At 40.7% G+C, this 17,272-nt stretch overlaps 1 protein-coding gene across 1 annotated transcript in view; it reads right to left on the bottom strand.

Moving 5' to 3' along the window:
- Positions 1-17,272, bottom strand: part of LOC132399067 (matrix metalloproteinase-16-like) — a 204,003-nt gene that overhangs the window by 169,888 nt on the left and 16,843 nt on the right. The gene's annotated exons all lie outside the window — the stretch shown is intronic.

Below are 17,272 nucleotides of genomic sequence, written 5' to 3'. Positions count from 1 at the left end.
CCCCCCCCCCCCCGCCTTGCTGACTGCTCCTGTGGCTCCTCCCACAGACCCCTGTATAAAGGCGATTGGAGGCACTGCTCCTCCCTCAGTCTCCATGATGTCGTGTGGGGATCTCTTGCTGCTGACTGCTCCCTTCCAGCGAATAAAAGCCTATATTTCGCCTCACATCTCCGAGAGTTATTGATGGTGCATCAGTTTTATGTACCCTTCAAGGCCCTGATATTTGGCACTCCGCGGTGGAGAAAGAAGCCCAGGCCACAGTGGAAGCTATTAGGCACTGGAGGCACTATTTCGCCAGCAAAAGGTTCACCTTGCTGACCGACCAGCGCTCAGTTGCGTTCATGTTTAGCAACCAACAGCAGGGCAAAATCAAAAATGATAAAATTTTGCGGTGGAGAATAGAACACTCCACCTACAACTATGATATCCTGTACCAGCCTGGAAGGCTCAATGAGCCCCCTGATGCCCTATCCTGGGGAGCGTGTGCCAGTGCGCAGCTCGACCAGCTATACGCCCTCCATGCAGATCTTTGCCACCTGGGGGTCACCCAATTTTACCATTTCATGAAAGCCCAGAACCTGCCTTACTCCCTTGAGGACATCAGGATGATGACCAGGGACTGCCAAGTCTGCTCTGAGTGCAAACCGCACTTCTTCCGTCCTGACAAGGCACAGCTTATCAAGGCTACCCGCCCCTTTGAGCGACTCAGTGTTGACTTTAAGGGCCCCCTTCCTTCCACCGACCACAATGTCTACTTTCTCAACATTATCGACGAGTACTCGTGGTTCCCCTTTGCCATCCCCTGCCCCGTAAAAGCCCTGCGCCAGCTCTTCACTCTGTTCGGATATCCCTGCTATATCCACAGTGATATATGAGTGACGAGCTGCGCCAGTACCTGCTGGCTAGGGGCATTGCTACTAATAGGACCATGAGCTATAATCCCTGGGGAAATGGACAGGTGGAGAGGGAGAATGCCACAGTGTGGAAGGCCACACTATTAGCCCTTAAGTCAAAGGGGTTGCCGGTCTCTTGATGGCAGGAGGTCCTCCCCGAGGCACTCCACTCTATCCGCTCCCTGTTATGTACATCCACCAATGCCACCCCTCATGAGCGCCTATTCTCTTTTCCTAGGAAGTCTGCCACTGGGACCACCCTACCAGCTTGGCTGACGTCCCCAGGGCTAGTGCTGCTCCAGAAACATGCGACGAGCAATAAATACTCCCCGCTGGTCGAGAGGGTTCACCTTCTACATGCGAATCCCCAGTATGCCTACGTGGTCTTACCTGATGGGCAGGAGGACACGGTCTCCGTCCGCGATCTGGTGCCCACGGGAGCAGCAGACCACTACCCCGAACAAGCCATGTTAACTATGAACCCTGTACCCACCGAGGTGTATACCCACCTGATACTGCACACACCAAGCCCTACACAGACTCCTCATGACACTCCCATACCGGGCGCCTCGCACACGCATGAGGGATCACTGATGCCTAATGGGTCAACACTCAAGTCGGGCCGGAACCAGCACAACCACTGGCACCGGTGCAATCACCACTGGTGCTACGTAGATCGCAGCGACATATTCAACCACCTGATAGACTTAACCTGTAAATATACTTGTAAGAAACTTTGCCCCATGGGGACCCTCTTTTAAAACAAAAGGGTGGGTGAATGTGGTGAACTACATATACCTGTCTGGACATGCCCCCCCCCTACTGACTGCTCCTGTGGCTCCTCCCACAGACCCCTGTATAAAGGTGATTGGAGGCACAGCCCCTTCCTCAGTCTCCAGGATGTTGTGTGGGGATCTCTTGCTGCTGACTGCTCCCTTCCAGCGAATAAAAGCCTATATCTCGCCTCACATCTCCGAGAATTATTGATGGTGCATTACTTAGCCACCCTGATCGGCCACTATAATTGTGACAACCTGTTGGTATAATGCTTGGAAAGTTTCTTGGGAAGCTTTCTTCAGCCCAAATATATTTAGTCCACAGATCCACAGGAAATGTGGGTGAGGTTGACAGATGACATAAGAGACCCAAAATCCATATCTCTGAAATCAGAGTTTTGAAACAATTTGACAGTTCATAAATGATTAAGACTATTGATGTTTTCAATCTTGGACTCAATGCCGTTAAGACCAACAAGCTGATTGTGGACTTCAGGAAGGACAAGACAAGGGAACCCAAACCAATCCTCATAAAGGGATCAGAAGTGGAGAGAGTGAGCAATTTAAAGTTCCTGGGTGTCAAGATCTCTGCAGATCTAACCTGGTCCCAAAATATCAATGCATATCAATCCAGCTATAAAGAAGTCAAAACAGTGGCTATACTTCATTAATAGTTTGAGGAGATTTAATTTGGGTTGTCACCTAAAACACTCAAAAAGTACAGATGTACCATGGAGAACATTCCAACAGCTGCATTACTGTCTGGTATGGAGGTTGGGGGTGAGGGAGGGACTATTGCACAGGATCAAAAGAACCTCTAGAAAGTTATTAAATTAGTCAGCTCTATCTTGGGTACTAGCCGCTGTAGTATCCGACACATCTTCAAGGAGCAGTGTCTCAGAGAGGTGGCATGATCTCTTGACATTGCTACCATCAGGAAGAAGGTACAGAAGCCTGAAGGCACATGCTCAGTGACTAGGAACAGTTTCTTCCCCTCTGTTATCCCATTCCTAAATGAACACTGAGCCCATGAACACCATCTCACTTTTTTATATTATTTCTGTTTCTGCATTATTTTTAACTTGACTATTTAATATACACATATATATTTACTGCAATTGACTTATTTTTTCTACATTATCATGAATTGCATTGTACTGCTGCCGCTAAGTTAACAAATTTCATGACATATGTCGTTGATATTAAACCTGATTCTGATCTATTTTGTCTGCCATCATAGTATCAGATGAATGCATCACAAGCAGATGATCTTTTACTTAACAGATTGCTTGACAGTTGTTCTGTTCCATGTTTATTTTATTTATATTTATTTTATTGAGATGCAGGGTAGAACAGACCCTTCCTGCCCTTTGAGCTGTGCAACCCAGCAACCAGAATTTAACCTAGCCTAATTATGTACAATTTACAATGACCAATTAACCGGTATGTCTTTGGACGATGGTGAAAACAGGTGCACCCAGAGAAAACCCACGCAGTCATGGGGAAAACACACAAACTCCTTACACACAGCAGTGGGAAAGAACCCCGGTTGCTGGTACTGTAAAGCGTTATGCTAGCCACTATGCTACCATGCCACACTTATCTTGAAACACTGTTACCATTGCAGGTAGAGTTTGCATTCGTTATTCATCTTACCCAAGAGGCTTACTTAAATAGCTGATGGTACGACAAAATATTTGTCAACAGTGGCAAATTGATGGAACTTTCCAACACTGACTTTTGCAACCCTTGCGGAGAAAGGTGTTGCTCCTATAAATGAAGCCTCCATGTGTCTAACATGTGCCAGGGAAAGATAAAGCAATTTCAGGTATGTCCCTGCAGCAGCGATCATTCAGTCTCCTTTTATCGTGGCTAACAAATTTTATAACACATTCTTTATGTAAGTGTACATAATGTTGCGACAAATAGAAAGCAAAGTAATTCTTCAGTATGATCTGAAGTTGTATTTGATCACTATAAATGCTGTGATTTTTCAATTCAGAACAAATCGTCTGCAATGGATCATTGAGAATGCCTATTGTCAGCACTTTGCAGCTTCAGATTATTACAGAGCACTTTCAAACAGCAAAATGTTATTACTGTGTACTGAAGAACAGAGGTAGTTCAGTGTAGTTTTTGTATTGTTCATATAGCACCATGGTCCTGAAAAACGTTGTCTTGTTTTTACTGTGTACTGTACCAGCAAAATGACAATAAAAAGTGACTTGACTTGATTAAGTACCAAGCACATCCAATATCAGTCACGATACCATGATGGCCCAGTATTGGACTGGATTGGACTTTGCCCGAAAATTCAATTCTGAGCCATTCTGAGACTCCTGTGGTGGTTCTTGCTTACTATGGGGAGGAGGACAAAGCAACAACTGTCAAGATTGGACTTGAGCGGCTGAGATAAAAATTCCTGTTCCTTCTCACCTTCTAAAACTTAAGGATTCTCTTCACCTGAAACACTATGTGAATGCTCATCATCATTATGTGCCATGTGGTATCTGAATACGTCAACACATAGTATTATGAAGACATTGTGAATACATTGCCAGTCTGAAATGATTACACCAAGGGACTTAAAGCTGCTACCCCTCTCCACCTCTGATCTCCCAATGAAGGCTGGCTCATGGATCTCCAGTTTCTTCATCCTGAAGTCAATGAATGGCTCCTTGGTCTTGCTGACATTGAATGAGAGATTGTGGATCACTCAGCCAGATTTTCAATCTATATGTTGATTCGTCATCACCTTTGATTCAGCCAATGACAGTGGTGTCAGCAGCAACCTTAATTATGGCATTGGAGCAGAGCTTAGCCTCACACTTATAAGAATAAAGTGAGCAGAGCTCTGGGCAAGCACACAGCCTTGTAGTGCTGCTAAGCTGATGGAGATTTTGGAGGAGATGCTGTTGCCAGTCTGAAATGAGTGGAGTGTGCAAGTGAGGAAATTCAGGATCCAATTGAGGTCAAGGTTTTGATGCTTATTGGATAGCTTTGAGAAGATGATAGTTTTGAAAGCTGAGCTATTTTCTCTGAAGAGCATCCTAATACATGCATCTTCATTGTTCTGATATTCCAGGGTTGGGTGAAGAGACAATGAAATAGCATCTGCTGTTGACCTGTTGTGATAGTAGGCAAACCGGAGCTGATCCAAGCCACATTTAAGGCAGGCGTTGATAGGCTGTTCCATCACCAAACTCTCAAAGCACTTCATCACAGTGGGTGTATGTGCTGCTGGATGATAGTCATTGAGGCAGATTATCATTCCAAATAGTCCTCTTATCTAGTATGGCAGCTGTTCTGGCTGCACACTGATTGTCTCAGTGGACAATACAATTGGCTACATAATGTTATCCATTGTACATTGTTACCCTGTTCCCACTGTGTGGCAAGCCTTAGAAATCATTGCAATGATTTCTTTTGTCTGTCAGACTGTCTAATTTACAAATTTACTTATTGCCCACACCTACGTTTTTACTCATGAGTTGCCGGAGACTGAATAAACCCACAGCTTCATTAAAATGATAATTTCATTCATATTTCTAATAAATCATTGGAAGTTTAAGTATTTTAGCCAAAAGACATTCAAGACAACGGAAAAGGCTCAGCAAATAATGAGGCAATGGAATTAGCATTAGATATATGCAGGCACCAAGTACCAAGATAAGCAAATTCTAATATTTAGACAATTTCCAAATGGAAAATTTCACTGTGGCAACATCTATATCTACAAATTGAACTAAATATGTCTACTAATATGATTAATTGGGTCCTGGGGGAAAAGAGCTTCTTGCAAAATTCAGTTTTCAGAGAGCTGAACTTTAGATTGCGCCAGGGATTGTTTCCATACAAAGTAGTATATCTTCCCTGTTGTATTCTGCTCTGCTGGTAAGAGGAAGTTCAAAGGCTTTGTTTACACCATGCTATGATCCTGAGCAAAGTTGATATCACTGACCCAAAGTTAATTATAAAATGGAGAAAAAAATGAAAGGAGCAGTGAAAAGGGGATGAGAGAAGAGAGGACTACCATAAGACCAAAGAATAGAAAAGTATAACTAGGCCATTTGGCCCATTGAGAGTGCTCCGCCATTTCATCATGGCTGATCACATTTTCTTCTCAGCCCCAATCTCCTACTTTCTCCCCATATCCCTTCATGCCTTGACTAATCAAGAATCTATCAACCTCCACCTTAAATATACATAAAGACTTGGCCTCCACAGCTGCCTATGGCAAAGAATTCCACAGAAACACCACTCTCTGGCTAAAGAAATTTACCTCCATTCTAAAACCCTCTATTCTGAGGCTGTGTCCTTTGGTCTTAGATTCTCTCACCATATGAAGCATCCTCTCCACATCCACTCTATCAAGGACTTTTACCATTCAATAGGTTTCAATGAGGTCATCCTCATTCTTCTGAATTCTAGTGAATACAGGCCCAGAGCCATTAAGCGCTCTTCATATGACAAGCCATTCAATCCTAGAACCACTTTCATGAATCTCCTTTGAACCATCTCCAGTTTTAGCACATCTTTTCAAATATAAGAGGACCAAAACTGCTGACAATACTTCAAGTGAGGCCTCACCAGTGCTTTATAAACTCCAACATTACATCCTTGCTTGTATATTCTAGTCCTCTTGAAATGAAAACTAATGTTGCATTTGCCTTCCTCACCATAGACTCAACTTGCAAATTAACCTTTAGGGAATCCTGCACAAGGACTCCCAAGTCCCTTTGCGTCTCAGTTTTTTGTATTTTCTATTTAGAAAATAGTCAACACTTACATTTCTTCTAAAAAAAAGTGCATGACCGTACACTTTCGAACACCATATTCCATCTGCCATTTCTTTGTCCATTCTCCTAATCTGTCTAAATGCTTCTGTAGACTCTATACTTCCTGCCCCTGAACCTATCTTCATATTGTCCTCAAACTTTGCAACAAAGCCATTAAGTCTACCATCCAAATCACTGACACATAACGTAAAAAGTAGTGGTCCCAGTACAGACCCCTGCAGAACACCACTAGTCATTGGTAGCCAACAAGAAGAGGCTCCCTTTTATCCAACTCTTTGCCTCTTGCCAATCAACCACTGAGTTAACCATGTTAGAATCTTTCCTGTAATACCATGGGTTCTAGCTTGTTAAGCAGCCTCATGTATGGTAACTTGTCAAGGGCCTCCTGAAAATCCAAGTGCACAACATCAACCGATTCTCATCTGTCTATCCTGCAGTTGTTTCTGAAAAGTATTCTAATAGATTTGTCTGTCAGGCAAAAATTTCTCTTGAGAAAACCATACAGTCTATGGCCTATTTTTTTCAAAGGTCTCCAAGTACCCTGAGATCTCATCCTTAATAATTGACTTCAACGTCTTCGCAACCACTGCGATTAGACTAAGTGGCCTATAATTTCCTTTTTTCTATCTCTCTTCCTTCTCAAAGAGTGGAATGACACTTGCAATCTTCCAGTCTTCTGGAACCATTCCAGAATCTAGTGATTCTTGAAAGACCATTACTAATGCCGCTGCAAGGTCTTCAGCCACCTCTTTCAGAATGCTAGTGTGTACAACATCTGGTCCAGGTGTTTTATCTACCCTCAGACCTTTCAGTTTCCCAAGAACCTTCTCTCTAGTAATGATAGTGTCACATACTTCATGATCCCTGACACCTGGAGCTTCCACCATACTGCGAGTGACTTCTAAACTGAAGACTGATACAAAATACTTATACATTTTGGGCCCCATTACTATCTGTCCAGGATTGTTTTCCAGTGGCCTGAAATCCACTCTTCCCTCTCTTTTACATTTTACGTATCTGAAGAAACTTGCGGTATCCTCTTTAATATTATTGGCTAGCTTTCTTTCATATTTCATCTTTACCTCTTCATGATTTTTTTTTGTTTGTTTTCCATTGGTTTTCAAAAGCTTCCCAATCCTCTGACTTCTGACTAATTTTTCCTCTATTACATATATGCCCTCCTTTGGCTTTTATGTTGGCTTTGACTTCTCTTGTTAACCATGGTTGTGTCATTTTGTCTTTAGAATACTTCCTCTTTGGGATGTATACGTATATCCTGTGTCATCTGAATTACTTCCAGAAATTCTAGCCATTGCCATCCACCATCATCCCTGCCAGTGTTCTTTTCAAATCAATTCTGGCCAACTTCCCTCTCATGTCTCTGCAGGTGAATGGAGAAAAAATATAAAGGAAGGAGGAAAAGAAGTAACAGAAGGAATCGGAAATGTACTCTTATGATGGAGATGGATCAAAATAAAATATAGCTAGAAGCAGTATTTCAACATGGGGAAATGAGTGAAGAGATTTGGAAGAAAGGAGAAATTGGAGGAATGGATGGATGAAATTAAATAAGAATTGGCTGGGATTATTGTGCTTTTGAGTGTAAAAAATGGCCTATTGTGATGGTTAGAGCTTCTCCATAACAGCTCCAGTGAACTGGATTCAACCCTGACTTCTGGTCTTGTTTGTTACAACTTTACTTCCTGTGACTGCATACTTTTCCTCCAACTATTCCAGTTTCCTCTCATACCCAAAGTGTGCATGTTGGTAGGCTAATTAGCACCATAAATTGTTCCCCAATCTCTTGGAAAGTGTTAAAATCTGGGCGTTGATGGGAATGCAAGGATAATAAAGTAGTATTAGTGTAGGATTTGTGCTAATGAGTCCTTGGTGCATGTTGGTAGGTTAATTAGCACCATAAATTGTCTTCCAATCTCTTCAAAAGTGTAAATCTGGGGAAGTTGATGGGAATGCATGGTCAGTTGATGGGATGAGGGTCAAGGTCAGTGAATGACTCTCTGACTCTATAGAATGTCAGGAGAATTTAGAGAACTGATAGAGAATTGAAGGTAAATTTAGTAAGGAAGTGACAAAACAGATTGATGAAGGCAGAGCAGTGGATGGTGGTGGAGATGGATTTTAACGTGGTGTTTGCCAATGTTCAAAATCGTAGGCTCATTCAGAAAGGCAGGAGGCATGGAATCCAAGGAAACTAGGCTGCATGGATTCAGAATTCTCTTGCCCAGAGAAGGCAGAGGGTGGTAGAAGATGAACATATTCTGCTTAAAGGTAGGTCACCTTTGGTGTTCTGCAGGTAACTGCTCTGGGTCCCCTTCTCTTTGTAATTTCTATAAATTACTTGGATGAGGAAGTAGAAGGGTTTGTTAGTCAAGTTGCAGATGATATGAATGTTGGTAGTGTTGTAGAAAGTTTAAAAGATTGTTGGAGATTATGATGGGCAGGATGAAGGATGATTGACAGGATGAAGAGCTAGGATGAGAAGAGGCAGATGGTGTTCAATCCAGAGAATTGTGAAGTGATACACTTTGGAAGGTCAAAATCAGGTTTAATATCACCATTTGTCACAAAATTTGTTGTTTTGCGGCAGCAGTAACCCTATAAATTACAATATGAAATATATATAAATATATAAGCACAACTCCAATGCCATATTTATGTTTACTGACAACACCACTGTTGTTGGCTGAATCAAAGGTGGCAATGAATCAGCATATAGGAGGGAGATCGAAACTCTAGCTGAGTGGTGCCACAACAACCTCTTATACAATGTCAGCAAGTCCAAGAAGCTGATTACTGACTTCTGGAGAAGGAAACCGGAGGACCATGAGCCAGTCTTCATCAGGGGATCAGAGGTGGAGAGGGTTCAGCAGCCTTAAATTTCTCTGTGTTATCATTTCAGAAGAGCTATCCCAGACCCAGCACATAAGTGCAATTATGAAGGCAACACATCTACTTGCATAGATGTTAGGTAAGAATTTGTCATGCATTCTAAAAAATTTACAGATGTCTATAGATGTGTGGTGGAAAGTATATAGACTGGCTGCATCAGAGCCTGGTATGACAACAGCAATGCCCTTGAATGGAAACTCCTACAAAAAGTAGTGGATATATCCCTGTCCATCATAGGTATAGCTCCACCCACCTACCAACAGTGAGCACATCAGCACAGAGCATTGTCACAGGATAAATAGCATCCATCATCAGGGACCCCCACCATTCAGGTCATGCTCTCTCCTTGCTGCTCCTATTACAAAGAAGGTGCAAGAGCCTCAAGACTCACACCACAAGGTTCAGGAACAGTTATTACCCCTCAACCATCAGACTCTTGAACCATAGGGAATAACTTCACTTGCCCCATTACTGAACTGTTCACACAATCCATGGACTTATTTTCAAGGACTCTTCATCTCATGTTCTCAATATTCACTGCTTATTTTTTATTATTATTATTATTATTATTTTCTCCTTTCTTTTTGTATTTGCACAACTTGTTTTTTGCACATGGTTATTTACCCTGTTGGAGCAGTCTTTCATTGATTCTATAATGGTTGTTGGATTTATTGAGTATGGCCACAAGAAAATGTATATGGTGACATATATATACACATTGATAATAAATTTACTTTGAACTTTGAAAGATTTGGAACTATAAGTTTGTGTAAAATTGAACAGATTTTCAACATTTTCAAGACCATTGGACATCAATCTACTCTTTGTTCTCTAGCTAGAGTTTGCAAGGATAACTTGTATCTAGATCTTATTACAGCTCTGGTCTAAACATGGTTTCCAAAGCAAAAAAACACATTCACAATGATATTCCCTCTAACCATAAGGTCAGATTTAGAGATATTTGTTGATGACTGGCTATATTTTTGTTTTCAGAATATTTTTGACTTCAGAATTCCCCTCCCATTCATACATAATTTTAATGTGGAAATAGGTGTTAATCCTTCATTATCAATGGGTAGACATTTCCTTCATAACAGAATGATGGAGCATGGCCATAACCGCCAATGTACCAGTGATTACCTTAGTCAGTAAAATATTGAAAGAGCAAAACAACATTGGAGAGATGAGGAGAACTGTTATACCTGGAAGTAATGTCCATTATTTTACAGGATGCCAAATCCATAATTAAAGCTATCATTTCCTTAAAAATGATTTTTTAAAAATGATTCTCCTGCATTTCCAGGAGATTGATCTAAGTTTTGCAATATTATCAAATCACTGGAGTATCACGTGTAATTAAATGTGTAAATGTACTTCTTTGGGTGAAAGATATACAAGATCATGTTTGTTGTGAGTGCAGTACTACCCTGTCTACCACCGTGCCACAAAAAACTTTAAAAATGAGCTATCAATATCTATATTTTTCCCTAGGGATTTGTATGGGCTTGAGGAGACTTTGCTTTATGGTAAATCAGCTTATGATGGACATAATAAGAAATTAAGTTCCACTATCACTTTCAATTTGTAAAGGGGGTTTCTTTTTTTTCTTTGTTACTGTTGGGAAAGGGTTTCCTTTTGTTAACTAGCAGGAATGCTAATTTACTGATAACGAGAATGGTATTCCTTTGTAAACCAAATGCGGATTAATGTTCTTTCTTCTGAGTCTGTAAGCTTTTGTTGACGGGCGTTTGGGGAGATCGGCGCAAGGGGGTCGAGAGAGAGGACGCAATGCTCTAAGCTAGGCGAGGATCGGACCCCAAAGGGGGGTCCGAGGCCAGGAGATTCTCCGAGGAGGGGGGGGATGAAGCTAGATGTGCTTGGTTGACCACTCGGAGGGTCCTGAGCTGTTTGGAGAGTCGAGGAGTTCGGAGGGTCCTGAGCTGTTTGGAGAGTCAAGGAGTTTGGAGGGTCCTGAGCTGTTTGGAGAGTCGAGGAGTTCGGAGGGTCCTGAGCTGCGAGTCGAGGAGTTTGGAGGGGATCGAATGGTGGCCAGAAGACTTCAGAAATTGAGCTCCAACGGCTGTGCACGAAGTGGTTTGGACTTTGATAAGTTTGGCGCCTTTTCTTTAATTTTCTCTTCATATATACTGTATCGTTATTAATCACTTAGTTATAGTAACCTTTATAAATTGTACTCATTTAATCGCTTATGGTGTACTGTCTGTTTTTGGGCGAGGCGGAGACATCACACAGCATCCACACCAGCTGATTACCCAGTTTGGCGGGGCCGAAGGCAGCTCCCCCTAGACGAGAACGAGCTGAGCAAGCCTGAGGCGACCCAGGGAGTTACAAATACTAAGTTTAATGCATAGGGAAAATAAAGACATATAATTCACTGAGAGTCTGGTGTGCTGTATTTGCCTGGATTTATCATACCTTTATTTGAACATGGGCCAAAATTTGCAATCTTCCAAAAATCCGGCAGATGGCAGTGGATAGAGTTCTGAAGAAATCAGTACATCACTATAGTAGAAGGTCCCTTGTAAATAAATATGTGAGGGAATCCTCAAAGCTGCCAAGATACCTAAATCTGCTTCTGGAGGCCTATAGTATATCAATTAAACATGAAAGATTAGCTTTCATTCAATTAGTTTTATGTTTTGGAGTTACAGAACATAACAGTGGTGACAAAGTAGTTTTAAATAAACCCATGATGACTAAATAGATGTTAAAGCACAGCAGGATGTTCCAGTTAAAAAACACACAGTGGTGATGAGGAAGCTTTAAATAAACATGAGACGACTAACTATATGTTGAAGCGCAGAGAGACTCTTGAGTGCAAAAAAAGCACAGTGGGACATTTGAGTTAAAAAACAGCACAGCAAGACAATCAGATTAAAAAGGGCAGAAATGGATGAATACAGTGGTTCAGAGCAGGAAATGGTTGGCTACATCAGAAACATAGATGTATCTGATTGCGTAACAGATAACTGGCTGATGTATACTAGGGAACTGAGCAGTATTTTAAAACAAATGGAGTAGCCAATGAGAAATGAGTGCCAGCTTTGCTGAGTGCTTTTGGTTGAAAAAAATACAGTTTGCTTAAAAGTTTGACTGCTCAAACCAAATCAGTCAAAATTAGTTTTGCTGATACTGTGAACATAATGCAGGGATATCTAGAACCTAAACCATTGTTAATGCAAATACTATAGGTTTCAGAAGCAGAATCAAAATGAATAGAAGTCTGTTTCAGCATACATGAATGACTGAATTGACAGTGCATTGTCAGTTCAGTGATGGGTTTAATGATGCACTGAGAAATTGTTTAGTTTGTAGAATCTTACAAGAAAGCATTCAAAAATGGCCCCTAACTGAAACACAACTCACATTTGAGAGAGCAGTTGAAATCACTGTATCAATGGAAACAATGGCCAGGGAAGCAATTGAGTTTCAGTCAGGAATGAAAGTGAGCATGAACAAAATTGCAACATATAATCAGAAACCTGCCTTGCCAAACAAATTGTTTTGCAGGGGCTCACATACACCAGACCAATTGTCACTGGCTGTAACAAGTTTCTTTGTTCTCCAATGATTGCACATATTTCCACCAGGTGCTCCCATTTTCTCCCACATTCCAAAGACGTATGGGTTAGTAGGTTAAATGGTCACCTGAGCATAATTGGGCCTGTTACCGTGGTGTATTTCTAAATAAATGAATAAAAATAACCCAGAAGACTGAATGAATGTGCACTCAAATCAGACTATTACAGTTGGGAAAGTAAACATATAATTAATTAATTCTATGATTCTAAAGCTGCTATGACTATTGGTATTAACAAAATCATTGAACTGTTATAAAAACCTTCTCTTTCACTAATATGTTTCATGGTTGTAATCAATAAGTAAATCAAAATCCACAAGAATGTTAAATCTTTACTACCCTCTGAAATGGCTATTCAGTCATGAGAAATTAGAACAAAAAAAAAGTGTCAGTGATTTTTAAGCAACACACACAAAGTGCTGGAGGAACTCAGCAGGCTTGACAGCATCGATGGAAAAGAGTACAGTCGACGTTTCGGGCCGAAACCCTTCAGCCCGACCTGCCACTCTTCCTGAAGTTTCTCGGCCCGAAACGTTGACTGCTCTAGATGCTGTCTGGCTTGCTGAGTTCCTCCAGCAATTTGTGTGTATTGCTTGGATTTCCAGTATCTGCAGATTTTTTCTTGCTAATGATTTTTAATCTATTGCACTACACCACAACATTTAATTTTTCCCTGAAAATAACACCCTTCCTTACAACAGAGGTCATTCTGCCCATCAGGCTTCTGCTATTTCACAGAGCAACATCATTAACTCCACTCCCCTATATTTTCCTGTAATCTAGTATTTATTCCATCCCCTTCAACTCCATGCAAATTTTCCTACCACCAGTTTATATTAGGGGCTTTTTACAGTAGCCAATTATATTGCCTTTTGCATTGAGCAGTTGAAATAGAATGATCGGTCACTCTGCTGTCAGGTAGGAAATGACATTAAAATATGTTCTTTTGCATTCTTGCCATTCAATTGAACAGGAGCAGCAAAGTCCAAAGATTTCTTATTTTACTGCTGCCCTGCAAATACCCTGTTCCACTCCCTCTGTGTGAGCATCAAGCCACTACTGATCAATGGCTCTTGATAACCACAGACATTATTACCTTCAGCAAGGATTAAGAATTTGAATCGGGTTTATTATCACTATCTTATAAGATGAGAAATTTGTTGTTCTGCGCCATCAATACAGTGTAAAGACATAAACCTACTATCAATTATCAGAAAACCAATTCAAATAAGTTACACTTCAGTTAGAATAATTCTATTATTCCTTTCCAAATGCTTTGTATTGAAGCAGATAAATTACACCTATTTCGCATTGCCATTGATTTAATTCAGCTTGTGCCACATACACAGTTGTACAGGTGGAAAGGTAATGTGAAGGAAGGACTATGAGATTACAGGGTTGAGGACTGAATAGACAGCACACATGTGGAATTTAGAGTAGGCAGCTCCAGCCAAATGTTGCTTGGCTAGATTCAAGTTGCTTAGAAAGAAATAAATGAATTGGTCAAGCCAAAATAAAATGTTCCGATGAAGGAGACATCGAGGAGAGAGACTAACAGGGGACCATAAATGAATGAACTATTTCAATTAGTCTCGTTCACATGCAGAGAAGACCTTAATTAGAAGTCAGACCTCAATGGCTTTGAGTATAATTTTCCATCCTTCTCTCCAGAAAAGCTAAGGACACTGCTATAGAGAGTATGGAAGGTGATTGAAGAGAGAAAACTGGGCTGTTGTGTTCAATCTGGTGAATGGAAATGAAAAAGAAAATTGATTGCACATCGGGGCATTCAGTATTCTAATCAGCTTTAAAGACGAACAATTCCATAGTTTTAGGCATAAAATTCAGGGAGATTTAGTACCTAGTGATGCTAATGGGTCATAAATTAGATGTTTGGTTATCAAAAAATCCTCAATTTTGTTTAAGGCATTGATTAAACAACTTTCCAGATCCTCATTTCCATCAGGGAAACACACAGTAGCTGAGATGTTTAATTATTAACGAAAGCTACATTGGCCACTTTACCTTATCAACAAAAGTCAAAAATTGTGTGAATGTGGGAAAGTAGCTTAAATTTTAAAAGGTGTTAATGACTTCAAAGATTTTGTAATTACCAGTACTATTGGGCATCCACAGAAATATTCTACACAGTGAAACTTTAAGTGCTATTAGACATTGTGGCATTGGATTTAGCCCCTTAATACAGTTCAAAGACTCCAATATGTCCTCCTTGCTTATCAAAGGTATTGCTAAAATTATGTATGCCACGTCTAGTGCCCTGCCCTCAATTTACTTCATTGCCTCCATAAAATCCTCATTCAGACGTGAGACATTATTTTTCTGCTGAAAACCATGCTGACTCCCTTTCATCAGTCCTTTCCTTTCCATTGAGCATAAATCAGTTCCTTAGATTTTTTTTCCAATAATTTCCCCACTATTGCTAATTATTGGAAAAATGTTAACTAACAAGATTTCTTAGAAACATTAGCTTGTGGTTTCCTGGTTATCCCCACTGCCCTTTTGAACAAGGGATAATAGATACTATCTACCACTCTTCAGCAAAGGCAAGCAAAGATACAAAAAATCTCTTCAGACCAAGCTTTATTACTTTCTATAGATGCTGTCTGACCTGCTGAGTTCATCCAGCATTTTGTGTGTGTTACTTCTCCGTTGATTCCCATTGCCTCATGGGAAAGAACCAGTCAGGCCCTGACGATTTATCCGGCTTGATCTGTGCCGATACCTTTAATACTTCCATATTCCTGAGAAAAGAAGCTACAGAATCTCAGTGTACCTCTCGCATAAATAACTCTTCATCTACATCTTTCTCCCTAGTAAATGCAGATGAGAAATATTAATTTTGTATCCCACTGATATCCCCTGGTTCCACACATAGAGTACCCTTTTGTTACCTGAGAGGACCTACTCTTTTGCTTCCTTTTACTGTACATAAAAAGTTTTGGTTTTTTTTTTATCCTGCTTGTCAATGCCATTTCATAACTCCTTTTTGCCTACTTTCTCCAGTTCGCTCTTATATTGCTTATGAACTTCAAAAGGACTCATTTGGTACCAATTGCCTGTGCCTAACATGTGTCTAACGCTTCCTATATTTTCCTGATTAAAACTTCTATTTTCTTTATTAGTCATGATTCAGTAGTCTTACTATTTTTGCTTCTACCCTTCCAGGGATATTCTGACTTTGTATTCTTACTATCTCACCTTTAAATGGCTCCCACTTATTTAACATTTTTTCACTTACCCCTTAGCAGCTGCTCACAATCTATATTCCCAAGGTCTTATCTTATACTATTTTTATCAGCCTTCCCCGAATTTACAATCACAATATTGATTGGCAGAGCAATACCCCTCCTGCCTAAAATATTTGTACTCTAGAATATTGAACTGCTAGTCTTGCCCTTCCTCCCATGTTTCTGTTATTGCAATAATATCATAATCCCTTGTGCTTATTTATGCACTCAGATCACCTGTTTTATCTGCAAATTTCATTGGATTAAAACAAATGAAGTTAAACCTACCCAGCCTCATGCCTCTTTATCTGGCTCTATGCACTCTGACCACCAAACATACCCATTCACTCTTTTACATATGATTCTGTCTCCTTAGCTGCTACACTGTCGTTCACCAATTTAAACCCCCCCCCCCACCTCCCGACTAGCTCTAGCAAACTCTATGTACAGATACTAGTCTCCCATCAGTTCAGAAATAATCTGGATATCTTGTGCAGGTCACATCTGCCCAGAAAAGATCCCAGCAATCCAAATACCTGAAGCCCTTCCCCTTCCATTAGCTCCTTACCACACATTCAGAAGTCTTATCTTCTTATTTCTGTCTGTACTAGCCCATGGCATGGGGAATATTCTCAAGGTTACAACCTTGCTCCCTAGATTCCCTTTTCAGGACTTCATATCTCTTCTTACTTCTAAGTTCAAAGTTCCAAGTAAAACTTATTATCAGAGTACATACATGTCACTTCACACAAACCTGAGATCCCTTTTCTGCAGGCATACTTGGCAAATCTATAGAACAATAACTGTAAACTATGAACATCAGGAAACATTAATTGTAAACAAACTGTGCAAATGCAGATATAAATAACAAGCATGAAATAATAATATAACAGAGTGCTTAAATGAGTGTAGCAATCCCCTTTTACTCACAGGCCTGATGACTGAGGGGCAATGAACCTGGTGGTGAATGCCCTGAGGCACCTGTACCTTCTACTCTAGGCAGCAGTGAGGAAAGAGTATGGTCTGGGTGGTGAGGATCTTTCAT

The sequence above is a fragment of the Hypanus sabinus genome, chromosome 1 (assembly GCF_030144855.1).
Source record: "Hypanus sabinus isolate sHypSab1 chromosome 1, sHypSab1.hap1, whole genome shotgun sequence".
In the NCBI taxonomy this organism is placed as follows: Eukaryota; Metazoa; Chordata; class Chondrichthyes; order Myliobatiformes; family Dasyatidae; genus Hypanus; species Hypanus sabinus.
The sequence above is the reverse complement of the archived record's forward strand: the minus strand, read 5'-3'. Positions and strand labels throughout refer to the sequence as shown.